The sequence below is a fragment of the Symphalangus syndactylus genome, chromosome X, assembly GCF_028878055.3.
Source record: "Symphalangus syndactylus isolate Jambi chromosome X, NHGRI_mSymSyn1-v2.1_pri, whole genome shotgun sequence".
In the NCBI taxonomy this organism is placed as follows: Eukaryota; Metazoa; Chordata; class Mammalia; order Primates; family Hylobatidae; genus Symphalangus; species Symphalangus syndactylus.
This window is the reverse complement of record NC_072447.2, coordinates 46,444,665-46,463,890: the sequence shown is the minus strand read 5'-3', so window position 1 is coordinate 46,463,890 and position 19,226 is coordinate 46,444,665. Positions and strand designations below refer to the sequence as shown.

Genomic DNA, 19,226 nt, shown 5'->3' with positions numbered 1-19,226 from the left:
TATTAACGCTTGTAAGCTGAAGAGGAATGATCGACATCTGTAATTATAGAAGAAAGTACTCCTAACAAAACCAGGATGTCAAAGTCTGGAAACTAAGTCTTTATAGTTAAATTAGGTTGAATTATATGAGTCAAACAGATACTCAACCATTTTGCCCTATGTAAATAACAACTGCATAGGGTTCAGCCCATGCATGAGACTTCTTGGGAACTTCTTCTGTGATAATGTCAGTTCCATTTAATTTGGTGTATATTTTTTAAATGTCAAAGGCAATTACCATAACTTTATTTTATAAACATATAAGGGAAGTATGTTGCATATTATTGTGACTTCTTTTAATACTTCAAGAAAATTCATAAATACACCGTTTTCTGTTAAATCTAATACCCTAAAGTTTAATAGCAGGGGAATATTCTGAGCAATTGGAAGAATACAAGAAATAGTGAAACTGTATTGCAGATGAAGTCTAATTCCACCTGGCTGAATGTTTCAGCCTATTATCCTTCATATTAGATGTTATGAATGTAATGTGTCCTAAATAACCTTACACTAACCAGCAAGCCTGTGTCTGCAGATGCAAAATGAAGCAAAAGATTAAGGCAATCAAAAAGAAAATTCTAGTAAAATAGTTTCACCTCAATTTAATAGATCATTCAAGGGGAAGTCCTTTGCTTTGAATTATCTGACTAGTAACTCATTTCTCCGTTCCAATTTTCCCCAGGTCTTGACACACCCAATAGGCAGGTTTAAAATTCGTTACAAACTAATCAAGTTGCTAATGGTTTATGGCTAAATAGGCACAGGATCAAAAATCTCCATAAATCACTTACTTAAAATGCCATTATGTCCCTATTCATAGTAGGCTCTTAACAAATAATAAATAAAGGAAGCATATGTGAACCAGTATATATTTTTTTAAAAATTGTAGTAAAATTCTAGGATATATTTTCCTCATAAACGATTTATTCTTAAATTTTATATATTAAAGATCCAAAATTCTGAATGTGAAGGGGGCTATTTCTGTCTTAACTCTTAATTATCCATGATAATAAAGTAATCACAATCTGTATGAAGAATAATCAATTTAATATTGCAGTTATATTTGGCATTGGATTTTAATTAGAACTGAAGGACAATTAGTGGATGATAAGTAGGTATATAGGTTGCTAGGTAGATAGATAGACAGTTGGATGTAGAAATATTCAAGACGTATCTTTATACTTCACCAATTGTCAGTGCATTTTAAAACTAATTTCACTGTGGCCACTGATTAATCTTTCCCAATTCTTATGCACTAGAGTCATTTGTGGTAGTCACAGTAAGCAGCTGAATGAACAGTAGTATTTGATATAAACTTACAATGGCTCTGATGCAGCATATGCCATAGCTTCAGAATTTCTTACCTCCCCCTATATTCTCCTTCTCTAATTGTTTGATTTTTATTTTTCCTAACTGTCCCTTTTTGTTTTTTCTAGATATAAACTCTAGGCTTAAAGTTCATCTTTCATGTCTTTACAGCAACAAGTTGAAATAGTAAGTGGTACTCTTAAAGTGCTTAGAATATGAGAGCTGAGTGAGTTTAAAATGAAAAATTAATTTTCCTTATTTCACAAATAAAGACTCAGAGAAGTGCTAACCAGTGTAAAATTAAGGCATTTAGGGGACTCTGTCCGTGTCAGAGCTATATACGGTAGTAATAAAGGTCAGAAAAGGACTGAGACTTTGAGGGAACAATCATGAGGTAGCGCCCAGCCACACAGGAATGCAGACCAAAGCATAGTAGAGGGTATCTGCAAATTGTGGTCCTCAGGGCAAACCTGGAGATGATAAAGAAGAGGCAGGAGACTGGGAGGAAGCAGGTAAAAAATTTTACCAGATATTCACAATGAGAAAACTCCTGCCTTAGTTAAGAATTCCAAACATTTCTAATATATTTCCTGTTGGTTTAGAAACTGGGTTCCTTAGTTAAGACCAAGCACGGACTGTAAATTGAGGAAAAGGGATATTCCTATAGGATGTATTATCACAGCAGTGTGGTCTAGTAAAATTAACTCCTGGATAAACAGCCTTGAATATGAATCCCAGTGACTTTGAGTGCTGTATGATCATGGATAAACTGAGTCTCATTTACTTCATCTGTACAATGGAGATAAGGATGTTTCTGAGGATTAAATAAGGTAATATTTGTCAAACACCTACTGCGTTATGTAGGCTCAATGCATGAAAGTTTTCTTCTTCTCCTTTCTGTATATACATTAACATTGGAAAATAGACATAATCTTTAATTTTTAAAATATTTTCATAAGTCATTAAGAGAATTAAGTATGCACCATTTGTTTAAAATGTTAAGAACAGAGATCTCGTTCAATGAAAATTTCAAATTCGATTCCATAATATATAAGCAGATACTTTTCTCTAGATTCACAGAATAAACACAGGAAATATCACACAAATCTGATGACTGCCAAGAAAGGGCATGATTTTCCATAAACTGCCCCACAGATCTCTATCTGGATTCTTCTACCTAAAGGCACTGGAAACTCCACAGTAGACAATTGTTTCTACTTTTTTATGCTTCATTGTAGCATTTGGAAAATAACCTCAGAGTGCCCAGGCATTTGCAAACACAAAGTTATATAATGAAGATACCACTACAACCCCCAAGGCTCATGTGAAACTCCTAAGGAAGATAAGCTTACAAACTAAAATTATGATTATTATGGAAAAATTTATAAGCAATGTTAGCAGATGCCAAACGTTAAAAGGCGAATGTATACCTGAAGAAAATAGAGATAAGAGGATAATCACCAAAGGATATTAAGTAATGTTTAATGTACAAAAATAAAAATTTAATGGATTTTTTTCCAGTAAGAATAGGCCATTATATAAAGTGATGACAAAGATTTGAAAAAACAAAGTCTAGAAATGAAAATATAATTAATCGCTCAGACATCTGCATGAAATAAGATTCAAGTTGAAAAAATGGGGATTATGGGGAAGAGACAATATTTCATATTAATGAAATTTAATAAAATGGAATAAATTTAAATTGTAATGAATCCTCAAATTCAATGAAGGTCAACCAATGTGGAAAAAATAAAAACAAGTCTACCAGCTAGCTCTGAATGAAACTCAGAGCATAAATAACCAAAAAGGTATCATAAAGGCTACTAAAGACAAAAGAACATTTACAGGGTGACAATATTGACTGCAGACTTTTCATCAAGAATAGATTTTAGAAGACAGTGGAATAATATCTTCAAAATGTTAGGCACATTTTCAAATACCAGGTAAAATATGATTCAAGAATTAAGGCAAAATATTTTCAGACATACAGTTAGTTACAACTAAACAAAAACTAAGAATTTCTTGGATATAGATTTTTATTAAATAATTACTAAGCAATATACTTGTGTAAAATAAAATGAAACTAGAAGGAAGGAGACAGCTATGTAAAGTTGTATAAAATTGTTTTCTCTGTAAATAAGAACATTTATAAAAAAAAGCTTATAATCCTAAAATTTGGTCAGTGCCACCAAGGAAAACACAGAATACTAGGAGAATGCAGTATTTGACTGATCGTATGTAAAGAGAGATAAAACAAATTCAAGACTTATTGCGTATCCTATGTATTACATAGCCTATGTAAAGGGAGATAAATATAAGACTTATTCTAGATAATGTCAACAAATTTAAGGCTTGTGCATAATGTGTTCTATATAAATTATTACCAATTATAATGTTTCTAGATAGCAAAAAAGTGCTAAACCTCTGAAATATGTATGCATACATGACCTTTCCACGAAGAGGAGCAAAAAAATACAAAAAAAGCCCACCTCAGTGAAGAAAAAGAAATGTCCATTTTCTAAATACATTTCCACTTGAGCTGAACATGTTATGACATCAAATACCAAGTATTTGATCTTGATGTTTAACATTTTATATCCAACAAGCTCTTATCTTGGATGCCTAATGAGCACCTCAAACATTCAATAGCCAAGTGAAAAATAAATGATCCAACCCCCTTCTACATTTATTGGCATCTACCAACATCTCCAGATGTTATTAAATTGCACTATTATTTACTTAAGTCAGAAACATAGACATCCTTCACGATTCTTTTCTCTTACATTACCATGTAAATTATTTTAACTCTTGTTGGATATACCTGCAAAATGCATCAAATCACTCGTCAGTATCTGTTATGGAAGTGCTAATATACAAGATTATTATCTGTCATCTGGATTACTTCAACAACCTCTAACCTCTTCTTCCAGTCTTTCCCCACTTAGCACCATATTTCTCCTGGTGAAGGCAAGGGAGCTCCTTCTAAGGTGTTAATAAGATCATATCAGGCCCCTCCTGCCCATTACTCTTTAAATGAAATCCTGTGATCTGCTATGTGATGTAGCCCCTTGCTATCACTTCTGTTACTCACACTTTATCTCCCTTTTTGCTATTCTGCTAACATAGAGGCCTAAAGGTTTCTTTTCTATACCTGAACACAACCAATTTCATTTCCATATCAGTACCTTTGAACATATTTTTTTAATGGAATATTTTTCACCTAGAATTTTGCATAGGTGCTATAACTTATTTAGATATCCTTTCATTTAGGAACAATGAATATTTAATAGAAGTTTGAGGTATAATCTCTTTATGTAATGTAGTATTTTCTGTTATAAATATTTTATATTCCGTATACGTATGTATGCAAATTGGGAGTTTAAGACTGCTGTTCAGAACATCATTTTCTCTTACGGTTACTTCTAGAAGTAGGCATACTAAGGAAAGACAAAGCTTGTGGAACCTAACAGTGAGGTGGTAAAAGGTGAATATGAAGAGGGTTACAATATTGTATTGCAATGGATAGCTTGTCCTACAGCAGAGTAATTGTAATAGGATATTTTAACAAAATTAAAGTACACATTTCCAAAATATACATGCTCTTGGAAGGCTGATAGAAAATTAACCTTGTTTGTAGACTAAATGCCGCAATAAATGTGTTATTTAAAATAGTCCTTGGCTGGGCATGGTGGCTCACAACTGTAATCCCAGCTCTTTGCGAGGCCATGGTAGGCGGATCACTTGAGGTCAGGAGTTCCAGATCAGCCTGGCTAACATATATATATGTATATATATATGTGTATATGTATATACGTGATATATATGTATATACGTGATTATATATGTATATACGTGATATCTATACGTGTTATGATATATATACACGTTATGTTATATATATACACATGTATATATAGATATACATGTTATATATATGTATGTTTTATATATATAATATATATGTTTTATATATGAAATTAGCCAGGCTTGGTGGCAGTTGCTTGTAATCCAAGCTTCTCAGAGGCTGAGGCATGAGAATTCCTTGAACCTGGGAGGCAGAGGTTACAGTTAGCAGGGATCACACCACTGCACTACAGCCTGGTCAGCAGAGTGAGACCCCGCCTCAAGAAAAAAAAAAATAGTCCTTAAGTGAAGAAATTTGTAAAATAAACACCTATATATTGTGAATATTCTTCCACTAGCTTTTTAAAATTATTTGAATCTGAATAGTATTTTACATTCACAAAGAGTCTTCACATGCATCTAGTTTGATCACAGTAATGACCCTCTCAAGCATCATTTTCATTGTCATTTTACTGTAAGAAAAATAAGCATAAATGAGGTTAAGAGATTTGTCCAAGGACACATCTGAGAAATGGAAGACGCCAAACTTGAACTCACTGCTTTCCAAAACATGGTGGGAGTTATTAATAAAAAAGGAAAAAGTTTCAGTGTTTAAACAATTTTGGTAGACAGTAGATGAAGCAAACTTTCCTTACTCTATAACTTTCTAGTGTATTTGATATGCTAATGAGATTATGACTTTTTATGAAGGGGTTAGATTCTATAGACTTTAACATCTGGGCAGTTGCAGTAGAAAAGGGAAATTTCATTTTAGATTGATGAAAGGTTTCTTGTTTGAGTGATGGTGAATAAAGAATATTCTTTAGAAAAAAATGGGAAGAACATCACTGTATCTTTCTTCTGTTGTTTGGGATTTCCTTAAATTTAAGCAGAGATGTACAAGAAAAGTAATAACAGAGCTGTTTGCCACCACCTTATGTAAAATAATGTCTGAGCCTAGATTTAATACTCTGCTACACAGTTTTTATATTGTCTCCTATCAGGTAACAAAAGCAACTCATTTTGAGAATAAAATTAGGGGAAATATATTTTCTTTGCATAATTGCCACATAGATATTCTTCTTTGCCTTGAAATAACAACAAAGATTTTCAGCTGCCAGTGCAACATCCTTGGAGAATTTGGGAAGATAAATGATTTTCTTATTTAGAGGCAGAATGTTCTTTAGTAAATGGAGTTGTGAATATAAAAGACTAATAATGGTTGTTAAGGGAAATCTTGAACCAGGATGTAGCTGTTTGTAGAATTTTTCTCCTCTCAGCTGAATTTTGTAATTAACATATTACAAGGATTAAAAAAGAAATTAGCTAACATTTTATGTTTTTCTAGATTGTTGATGATCATAATGGTTATAACTGTTTGTACGGAATTTTTTTGTTCTAGTGTCTAGTTGTGTAGCATAATCAGTTTAATGGTTGTTTAAGTAGAGGCATGTTTAGCGAGGATCAGCTTCCAGAAAGATGACAGACTAACTTAATCCCTCACCCCTCATTTCAAATGTATGGAAATTCTGAATAAAATTCAATTTTTAAAAGTTTTAAATACACAGCTGGGCTATGGTGGAACCTCTCTTCTCTCTATGTGCCATGAATGATCAAATCATCTTATGTGAAACTGAACCTGGATTGAGAGCCTAATGGCTAGGAAGAAGTTTTCAAGACTTTTTAGGACAAAATATGTGACCTTCAACAACACGTAATATAGTGGTGAAAATAAAACCCCTGCTTCAGTTCAGAACTTTCAAGGGCTTCTCTCAGCTGTAAAGGGGAATAAATAAATCCTACCCATAATGGAGAAAAGTCAATATCTATAGTGATAATAACTTAGGATTTTCAAAACTTAATAGAAATCGCAATACTCAGATTTAAAAAAAGAAATGTAAGTATAGATCATCACTATGAAATGATGAATCTGATGAATCAAAAAAAAAATAATTTTAAGTACTGCTATATTTCCTTAGAAAGTAATGACACTTAAAATGGTACCTGGTTTTAGATCAGTGATAGAAGCCAGAAGATGGTAGAATAATATTTTCAAAAACAGTGAAAGAACATCCACATAGGAACCTAGAATTGTGTATTGATAGAAACTCTCTTTCAGGAATAACATTGAAATAAAGACCTTTTCAGACCCACAGAAACTGTTTACTAGCATAAAATTCTTTATAGAGGACGTCAAGATTGGTCTTTAAGCAGGAGAATGATTCAAGATGGAAGATTGAAGCTGCAAAAGAGAATGATGTGCAAAGAAAATGGTAAAAAAAAATGGAAAAGTCTTAAACATTTACTGTGTATAAAAGTGTCTATTAAAAAACAGAACTAAAATGCTGGACATCGATGAAACTTGAGAAGGTGGTTAAGTTTTTCATCCAGTTTACCTCCTACCTTTCTATGTATTGTTTCTCGGTTTCCATAGGTAGTACCTACTCTAATGCTGAAATGCCTCAGTGCTCGGTCCTTGGGCACTTGACATTTTTATTTATTCCATGTATGTCTTGCTGTTTTCATCCAGCGTCTTGACTTTATTAAAACAAAATTATTCTTTTCCCCTCTAATGCAGTGGAAGCACCATTCTTTCAAATTTTCAGAGAAAAAAAAAATCTACGCATGCTTTCTTTAGCCTATTTCTATGCAATAAACAGGGACAACATTGGAAAAATATAAATCATTTTTAAATCTGATCATAACCCTTCAATGAATTCCCATCTATTTTTAAGTGAAATCCAAAACCCTTCATGGATTTCAAGGGGTATCTGACCTGGATAGCCCACTTCTTAACTCAGGCCTTATCTCTTAATATTTTACCTCTGCTTCACCTACATTGACCCCTTTGCTGCTATTTGTACATATCTGACATGCACCCATTGCATTGTGTGCTACCTCTGCCTAAAATAAACCTCCCCCATTTATCCATGTGTCTCTTTTCATTTCTTCCTTAACTTCTTTACGCAAAAGTGTTTTTCTCAATCTCTCTCATGTGTGCACATACACCCCACCCCCCACACGCAGTTTTTATCCATGCTTTCCCCATTTATTTTTCTCAGTAAAGTGCACGATCAGGAAAGTTCTCAATATTTTCCTTCTTTATCTTCTTGAGTGTTTATTTCCCTACCTAGAAGTAGAGCTCCAACCCAACAATGCAAAAAAAATTGTCTTTTTTTCACACTGCTGTGTCCTCAACACCCAAATCAGTGGCTAGGTACACAATATATATTTGTTTAATTCATAAGATAAGTAATTAATCAATAATGAATAAAGCAATTTTAAGATTCTCTTAGTGCTTAGAATGAAAACTTGCAAAATTTCTTGTGCATGTTAAGAATTTTATAGTAATCATTAAATCGATAGAAGTATATAATTTTTGAATAATAGAGGGAAAAATAAAGACATAAGCTATTAAGTTAAAGCAAATAATCCAAATAGAAAACTGAGGCTTAAGAACATTAATTGAATTCATCAAGGGTAGTAAGTAACTATATGAACATAGGATGTTGTGTTTTCTGAATATCTCTAGTCCAAAGCCATCACTATGTATAAAATAAGATGTTAATTAAAATTTAATATTCTTGCAAGTTTAAGCAAATTTACCATTTATACGTGATTTATACAACATATTACTTCTTGAATATTGTCTCAAATGACTGGCTTCAAGTAGCACGTTAAATTAAAATAGTAGAATAAATGTGTCAAGCTTCACTCACTATTCACAATTATTTTACAGTTAGATTATGGCTGTGTTAGAGGAAACATTTTATATTTGCTTATCTTCTGAATTAAAGTTACAGTAATAGACTACAGTCATCATGCAATGTGTTGTCAAATATAATAATAAACAAAAAAAAGCATAGTAATATACTATGTCAAATTTTTCTATCAAGTGGAAATTTAGCACATTCTTTAGGAAATATTGATGGCAAAATCTATTATTTATATATTTTTCAGAAATATTGGATATAAATACAAAATTAAATGATGAATTGTTGATATGTGCAGTTTTGCTATCATATAATGTTACTTATAAAATAAATATAACTCATTTTTGGCATCAGATGAAGTGACTTGGTTCACTAAAATTAGTATTATCTTCATTTGAATGCTACAACCTTGAAAAATTATTACGTTTGATAGAACTATTTGGGAACAGTTTTTTACTTCTCATTGTGACTGTGGACATTAATGAGATGTCCATATTACATTCCCTTTTCTTAGCATAGTGGAAATGATTACAGATATCAGTTATGTTTCTTGCCTGATATTACAGTCATTCCGCATTATGAATTATGTAAGAGTAAATTTTTACAAAGGGTATCTCTTATCCTTATGAGAGCCTAAAATGATGAAAATTTGTCAAGCAGCTTTCCTAAGATCCCACAAAATTAGGGGCAAGGGTTCCAGCATCAAGATGTAGTTTTACTTATTGAATTAACCCAGAGTTTTGTTGATGATGTTTTTTTGGTGGTGGGGGTAGTGATCGTGGTATTGTTTTATTACATTGATTTCTTCCTTTTTTTGTTCATTTTTAATGGGAACCTCCCAATAATGGTGAGGATGCAGTTAAATGGTAACTCCATACACTTACTGTGAGTCTAGAAGTAAATTCAGGTTTTATTTTGAATACACTGAATTGGTATTTCTTTCATTGAATAAACATTTATCTAGTGCCTCCTAAGTGCCAGACAACACAAAACGTAAAATAACATTGGCAAATCCATAGCAATCATACAAAAGACGTGATATTTGATAAATATAACTCATACAATGAAGAAAAAAAAGAACAAGAATTTATACACAGCAATTTGACCTCCGTTTGCAACACAACAATAAAAAGTGTAATTTTCTGCAATCTAAATTTGCTTTGAAAATATGGAACACCAGCTGGAAGGGAGCTCAGATGGCTTCTGCAGTGGGGTTGGAAATATCCTTCTGAGCATGTCCAGAACAACTGGTTAAAAATAATTAAATCGCTTGCACCATCTGTGAATCATTCTGATTCTTCAATGATTACTTAAGACTCTCATTGTATGGAACATATTCTGAGAATAGAAGAATAAAATCAATTCAAGTGTATATTGTTTTCCACTTTGATTTTCACAAAATAAAAAGGGTTATAATATTTTCAAGTTTGCTAAGTTATCTGATAATTCTCCCGCCCTCCTTTATGATCCAGTTGCTTTTGAACTATTACAGTATGTTTAAAATTTAGTTTTATGAATAATACAAATTCACGTAGCCATTATTATATAACATAAATTTGCTTAAAAACATTCTATCATTTTTACCCTTTTTTAAATCTTTTGAGTATAGTTTAGCACCCATTTAGTAACAGCCAAGAGAACTAAATGGAAGTCCGAATTGATTGCATTCTCAAATTTAGCACCATATGCTATAACATGAGCAGTTTTTAAAATTCTTAAATAGCTATTTTAACACATGTAAAACAGAGGAAAGCTATATTTAGTGGTGACTAATCCATGGATGAAAGATGCATGGATTAAATATAATCCAAGTGCCTATATCTGTACAAACTTAAGATGTTCAGATAATTTGGAGGCATTGTTAACTTTTTCTCGATGTCAGTGCATGGGCACTTCTTGCCAGAATAACTGGGGAAAGTTCTAGAAGATCCATAATTTTCCATAATAATTAGTGCTTTCTTAGTTAATTGAATATCTGGGTGATGAAAAATAAATGAATTACCTAACAAATAGAGTTATCTGTAACATATAACTCCATCTATGGCCTGTATAAAGCTCAAAATGTGTTAAGTGATTAGTATCTAGACAATCATAAACACACATAAAACATGAATAGTATCAATCACTGTATTTTCATTTCTTGCTTCATAGATACACTCGAGTATTTCATATGTGGACAATTGAGAGATCTAGTCCTCTTCATTTATTGGCCTCCCTAATGGGAAATGATCTCTTTAAACTGCTACAAAGCCCTACCTCTTATTTAAACTTGCCAAGATGTCTTCTACCTCAGGTCATTGCAATTATGTTTCCTTTGACATGGGCATCTATTTCTGTATATTTCCTTGCTGGTCTCCCGTCACATTGCAAGATGCAGAGTGAACATTATCTCCACAGGTGGCCTTCCTTCAACAACCTATTTTACGTCGTTCACAACATCCATTCTATCCTTATCATCATGCTCTAGAACATCAGCTAGACATTTCCCTTGTAATATTTACTGCAATCTGAAAATGTTATCTTAGTATGTTTGCTTGTTTATAATTTCTCTGCTATCATTAGAATGTAGGCTTGATGAAGACAGGAGCCTATTCTGTCTTGTTAATCACTATTTCCCCAAGACATAGAGTCTATCACAGAGCAGGTATTTAAATGAAATCATGTGGAATGAATGAATGAATGAACGTATAACATCTTCCTGTGGAAATCCCTGCAGTTTCAGAGTTGGTTGTTCTGTATTTTTATGTCAGTAGCATCCTAATGCCAGTCTGTCATGGTCCAGAAGTTTTCAATGGTCCATTAGGAAAAGAAAAAAAAGAGCAATTTTTTTTAGCTTTTCATAAATCAACGTTTTTTAATGCAAGAATTGTCCTTTCTTTCAAAATTATGAGTTTCAGCGGTTTTGGAGGTATTAAAATGGTCTTTCCTTTTCTTCTCATTTTGTTCCAATGTCCTTTACTAGAAAAAGTAAAGTGCAGAGCTTTTGTGATGTTCCCTAATAGTCTTTTTTATAATATTGTTAGTGACCGATGAAATACAATGTCCGTAAACCACCTACTTAGATAAACTTATTTACATGAAGGAATACCATTCCTGCTAAGTTTCTATATTGGTTGCTTGAAGTTTCAGAATGAGGACGAGAAAGCATGAAAACTATCATCTCCTATTTGTATGGCCTGTTGGGCAAGCAGTACTGGCCCCATAACAATTATACATGGGAATAACATTCTTGAATTTATTTTGTCACATGTGAGGAGCAAAAACAATAAAAATTACACAAAAAGAGTAGAATTAGGGTATCACAACATTTGTCTAATATTATTCAACATTAACACTTATAAATAAGGTACCAAAATGGTATTTTCTTGTGAATAAATATTTTCATCCTCTGGATTTGAATCTATTTTTGTTTGTTTTGGTGATATAAAGAACTCATAATACTATCATTTCTTGATGATATTTGGAATCTATAAATTAATTACTTCAAAACAGAAGTATTACATTTTCCGTCCTTTTCATAGTTGAAAACAATGCATCGAGATTAAAAACTTAACAAATACAATGCGTTAACGTTATTATGCATGCTTTTTTCACATTCTTTATTTCCCAATAATCATAATGACTAATAATTAACATAATTATTTGTCATTGACAAAAGACTAACGTTCATCATTTTAGTTAATTATTATTTAAAAAATTATTTGTCTGGATACAAAATAAGCAAATTAAATCTGTATTCAAGGAGATTGTGGGGAGGAACAGATATATCCAAGTTCTCAGTTAATTACCTTTTCAAAATACATGATCTAAAATGGAGTTAAAATTGATTGTGTGAATATGAGTTTTTAGAGTTAAAACTTGTAAATTTGCTGGACAGAACAGTACAATTTTATATTGGAATCCTTGCCATGGGATAGTACAATGACTATTATTTCCTGGAACATTGACAGAGAACAAGCTATTGTAGGTGAAACGATCTTGATTGTTAAGTAGAGCACATTAAGCCTAAGGTGTCATTAAATTCACAAAACTTTTAAGAAAGAATTGAGTGCAATCTTTGGTAAGAGAAAAATGGTTTTCTTCAGTGACTATTATCATATTTTGCAAAGTTATAACCTGGCAAAATATATTATTTTGGGAAAATATTAAATACAACAATTTCTATACACACAGTGGCACTTTATTTATTCAGAGGTCAGATGGTCATCATTTTAATTTACCTGCAACACAGCCAAGAATCAGGAACGGAGTAGAATAAAAGACCTCTGGATTCCCAAAATTGATTTTTTAAGGTTCATGAAGTCCAAAGCTTACTTATATTTCATTATGAAATGAATTTCCAAATCCTTTTTTGGAGATTTTTTTAAAATTTTGCTCTGACTAAAGAGGTAATTCTAATAAACTTAATTATCTTCTTTTTTTGCCCGTAGTAGCTTTGAAGCCAAAATGGGACAGAAGGAATTAATGACTGAAATAGGAGATAATAGCTGCAGCCTGGGAGTAAGGTGAAAAAGAACGTATACATAAGGACACATGGTTTGGTGAAACAGTTTAGCACAGGGCAACACAGATGAGAGATGGGAGGGATGGAGGAAGGGAGACAGAGAGGGAGAACAAATAATTAGTGTTTATTATTTAATTTCATTTTATGCTTATGGATAATTTAATTATTTCAATAGTTTATTCATATATTTAGGTAAAGACTTTTTTTTTTTTTTTTTTTTTTTGAGACAGATTCTCACCCTGTCACCCAGGCTGGAGTGCAGTGGCATGACCTCGGCTCACTGCGACCTCTGTCTCCCAGGTTCTCCTGCCTCAACCTCCCGAGTTGCTGGGATTACAGGCACCCGCCATCACGCCTGGCTAATTTTTGTATTTTTTTAGTACAGACAGGGTTTCACCATGTTGGCCAGGCTTGTCTCCAACTCCTGACCTCAAATGATCTGCCTGCCTCGGCCTCCCAAAGTGCTGGGATTATAGGTGTGAGCCATGGCGCCCAGCCCAAGGATCTTTAATATCTTACCTGCTATGTGCAAAATTGTTTAATACATAATGCCATATGGCATATTAGCTTCCTAAATCACATACCACTGCTGCCAGCTAACTTTTATCTCTATATTTACATCTGAGGGTGCTTAGGCACACATAAATGTATTCATATATGTTACACATATGCTTATTTATATAGCTATGCTATATGTTATATGCTATTTACATCTATTAAGTTACTTTGCAAAATATGCCCTTTGGCTTTGAAAAAAATGCCTGCTGAACTCATCAAGATTATGATTTTTGTAGGTTATTCTCCATCTTTTAGTAGAGTTCCTAAAGTTGTGTTTTTAACTGCCTGCTTTTTATTGCAGGTATATGAAATTATTGTGAATATTTCAAAGGAGAATAGAATGCATGGTAACTCTCAAACTTGTTATTTGGAATTAGGTCAGGTAATTTTGTAAATGCTATTATCAATATATCACAATGTCATTAGTGTCCCTTCAAGTTAAGGGCATGTAAATAAAGATGGTCTAATGTGTCAGGCCAAGGAGGAAAACTTTTCAGCTTAACAAAGTGACTTCAAATACCTGGGGAGAATTGAAGCAGTCATTTCAAATGCAAACAAAAAGCTGTATTTTTATGGATTACAATATCCTTAGCTAAATGTTTACTTTGGCTTGGGTATTTTTCTCATTAGTAATATTTATTTAATTAGTTGCTTATACATTGAACCTGGGAAGTGTAGTTTGCAGTTAGCCGAGATCGTGCCACTGCACTCCAGCCTGGGCAACAGAGCGAGACTCCGTCTCAAAAAAAAAAAAAATTGAGTACTTAAGATCAGTTAAAATATATCGAGTATTGGATGCCGTCACATAAGAGTGCTATTAGCCATTGACTGTTAAATTCCCTCATCTCCAGGAAACTCAGAAACCTAAAAATAATTCTCTTTACTTCATGGGCAACAGCCGCCACTAGTCTTTGCCACGAGTCTTCTGTCAATTGGGCACACAATGAGGGGCACCAATATGGTTTTAGGTGATGATGTGAAATTGTTTCAAAATACTTTCATTCTCCCTTATGAATTTTGTCTTAGTCTATGCTTCCATAATATTGGGAGCCAATTAGTAGTACATGCCTTCCTGCAGCTTGAATAGAAGTGAAGTCTATTATGAACAATGAAGTCAATTAGAAGGGGCCATGCCTACTGATAAATATGTAAAGACTCAATTTACCTTGAAATTTGTATCTTTTTGCATCTACTCTTTAGTGCTAGTTCAGAGCTGTGTACGATTATTTAAAATGTATTACAGTATTAGTTTAATAGTTAAATTAATACAAAGGTAGATTAAGGAAACTTTACTACTCTTCATTTCTTCATTCTGCTGATTCTTTCCCCACTGAAGCAAAAAAAAAAAAAGTCTACAATTTAGTCTTTAGCAGTCTACAGTTTAGTCTTATCTCTTTGTACTATATTCCATATACTATTCATTCTTACCAATGAATAGTATATATAGATATATTTTACTTTTCTTAAAAATATTGCTTTGTTCTGTGTATTATTTTAAATATAACAGTCAATCAGAAACATGTTCCCATGTAATGTATATAGATCTTATACATTCTTTGTGAAAGTCTTAGATATTGAATCAAAATGTATTCTATTGTTCTTCTACATTTCTGGATTATTATATTTTGATTAGAAAAGGTAGCCTATCAAATCTTTATTTTTGTTCCCTTTAAAATTTTCCTCTCTATATAATTTTTAATGTCCCAGTAAAATAGGAGAATATGCTTTTTCCAGTGTGCACAAAATACGGATTAAATTTAGCTTGTCGGTTTAAAACCACCTCTATTCTTGTTTTTTTTTTTATTTTTGTCTATTTTAATCTAACAAATTGCGAAAGAGTTGTATGATGCAAGGTACCAGCTGCATCTATGATTTTATCATATTCTCCTTTTATTTCTAGTAATTTTTACCTTATGTAGAACGCAGCCAAGTGTTTGGGGCATAGCAATTAATGACTGCTGTGCTTCAGGAAGAAGTATGATTTTTATCATTACAATTGTTCTCAGAGACCCATTTAGTGCTTTTCGGCCTTGAACTATGCTTCATTTGATGCTATTACTTTGACTTTCACTTTTCAAAAAATGGTTTTCTAAATCACCTGTCATTAATGCAGCATTGTGACCTTGTATCTTTATGTTTCTTGTAAACAGGCTATAGATGGATTGTGCATTTTAAACTATTTTGTCTTTTTACTTATATAAATATTTTTACATCTTTATAGGGTATATGTAAGATTTTGCTACATGCATAGAATGTATAATGATTAAGTCAGAATACTTAGGGTATCCATCATTTCAAGTATTTGTCATTTCTATGTGTTGGAAATAGTTCAATTCCTCTGTTCTAGGTATTTTGAGAGATAAAATATATTGTTGTTGATTATAGTCACCCTACTTTTCTGTCAAACATTAGCACTTACTCTTTCTATGCAACTGTATGTTTGTACCCAGTAACCAATCTCTCTTCACCCATTCTGTCCACCTACACTCTTCCCAGCCTCTGGTATCTATAAAAACAAGTATCACACGTTCTTACTAATACGTCCTTGATGTTATGAAGATATAAAGTAGAATGATAGATATTTCATCTTTAGATGAGACGTTTTAACCAACTTCATTTTTAGTATAACTCTTACAACTGTATCTGTTTTAATTCTTGTCATACTGATGGTCATTATTTACTCTTATCCATTTTCTATAATTTTATAATTCATCATCTTCTTCACTGCAGTCTACAGCATCTCTTCCCGAACTTAAAGGTTATTTGTAAGTTATACTTTGTACTTTCATTTTACTAGTCCTGTTTCCTATTTTAAACAACAATTTTATGCCTATGTTTCTGTAGTGTTGCGCCAAAATTAAATAAGAACAATGCTCTCATCACCAAGATGATTTACTTAGTCAACTCCTCATTATTTTCAATCAAAGGCAAAATCCTTTAAAAACAAGTAATTTATAATTTTAATTCCTGGCTACTATTGTTTTCACTTGTAGTATCACATACCTAGCTCAAGACGTCATGTTATTACTTAAATTACACTATCACTTCATAAAATTTGACGAAAAACCACACAAGATTTATTTCCTATCACTTTTTTTTGTACCCTTTATTTCTCATTGTTTTGAAATCTTTATTATACAGCCATCCTTCAGTGTCTGTGGGGCACTGGTTTCAGGACTGCCCCACAGATATCAAAATTCAAGAACGCTCAAATTATTTATATAAAATGGTGTAGTGTTTGCATGTAACTATGGACACCCTCCTGAACACTTCAAATCATCTCTAGATTATTTATCGTACCCAGTATAATGTAAATGCTATGTAAATAGTTGTTATGCAGTATTGCTTAGGGAATAATGGCAATAAAAATGTCTGTACATGTCCAGTGCAGACACAGCCATCCATGTATTTTTGCAAATATGTTTGATCCATGATTGGTTAAATCCACAAATGTGGAACCCATGGATACAGAGGGCCAACTGTACTTCATTTTAAATTTGGTTGGAACACATGAGAAGTGTCCTCATAAAAACATAAAGGATGTAAACTTTGTAAACCTTGCATTTTCGAATTGATCTTTACTTTGCAGTCATCGTGATGGATTTATTGGATAGTAACATTCTTTAATATCTCTCCTCTTTTTTTAGTAGTCTCTGTAGGTTATGAACAATTGTCTTCCAGTTTCCATTGTTTTCTTGTTTCAACTGTCTTCAAACTACTATTGTTTCCAGTGTAAAGTCTGATTCTAGTCCAAGTATCATTTATTTGTATTGAACCTTTTTTCTTTCTCTCAAACTCTAAAGATGCTCTCTGCCCCACCCATTGAAGTACAGAAATTTCATTAGGATATAATTTAAAATGTTTCTAAATATGTGTCCCTATTTATTATTTTATTTTATTTTGTTTTATTTTTGAGACAGGGTCTTGCTATTGCGCAAGCTGGAGTGCAGCGATGCAATCATAGCTCACTGCAGCCACCAACTCCTAGGCTCAAGAGATCCTATTGCCTCAGCCTCCTGAGTGGCTGGGACTACTGGCCATCAGTACCATGACTGGCTAATTTTTAAAACATTTGTTTGTAGAGATGATGTCTCATTATGTGGCCCAGGCTGGTCTTGAACTCCTGGAATCAAGTTATGTTCTCACCTCAGCCTCTTAAAGTGCTGGGATTACAGTTGTGAGCCGCCACTTATTCTTTAATTCTTTTTTGCACTTGGGTAACATTTTAAATAACCAATTAATATTAATAACTTCTTTAGCTCTGGAAAATTTTCTATGATGATTGTTTTAATTATTACAAATCGTCCATCTCTTCTTTTTTTCTCATTGTGGTACTTATCATTGCTTAATAGGTATCTTAGATCTATTCTCTAAGTCTCTTATTTTTTCACTATTAATGTCAGTTTATTTCTATTTGTTTTTAAGTTGTGACATACTTCTTCTGGTTGACTGTAAAGAATCCATATTTTATTTTTACCCGTGACCATTCTCTTTTCTAAATTGTCTATTATTTAAAAACTAGGTAACAGGCTTTCTGTGCTCTAATGATAACCTTTTAATGTTTCTAATTTTATTTTTATTAAATGTGTCTTCCATATCTTCTAGTATACTACTTGTATGGACTCTCAGCTTTGTCTTTCTCTCCAACCCCTTGTGTCTTCTGAAGAAGCCTTTGCTTTATTTTCTCTCATGCCTTAGTCAAAGAATGTAAAATGTCTTGGCACAAATGCAGTTAAGGTTTTGACATTTTGATCCATAGTGATTGATTGAGAAGCAACATGGATACTGGAAGTTTTGTTGTTGTTGTTGTTTTGATCTGATGAAGAATTATTTAACAAGCTGAAACCTATTCACAAAATTTATATACGGGAAAACATCTGTGATCTCATGGACAAGGGGTGGAAGTAAGGCTGTCCTCAGCCATGTAGTACAGCCACTCTCCAGTAATGCCTGCATGAAATAAACTAGCAGGTACTGTCACCCTTCTTAAGTCAAACAGATCTCCTTAAATCAATGGTCTCCACCAAATCATTCCACATATATACTTGAAAACTATCAGATCCATAATTTATGTCTCAGTTCGTGCCAAGATACACGTATCTTTGAAATACCACCAGTTCATCATCATTCTTCACCTGCATTTTTTTCCATAATTTGAGGTCCTGATACATATATTCTTCTAAATTCTAGCATTTAGTTGTTAATATCTTGAAGTTGCATGTACTCAGCTCAAAGCAAAACAGAAAATATATCTACAATGT

The 19,226-nt window shown here is 32.7% G+C and overlaps 1 protein-coding gene across 4 annotated transcripts in view; it reads left to right on the top strand.

Moving 5' to 3' along the window:
• DMD (dystrophin) overlaps nt 1–19,226 on the top strand; it is a 2,284,432-nt gene that overhangs the window by 1,022,229 nt on the left and 1,242,977 nt on the right. The window lies entirely within an intron of this gene.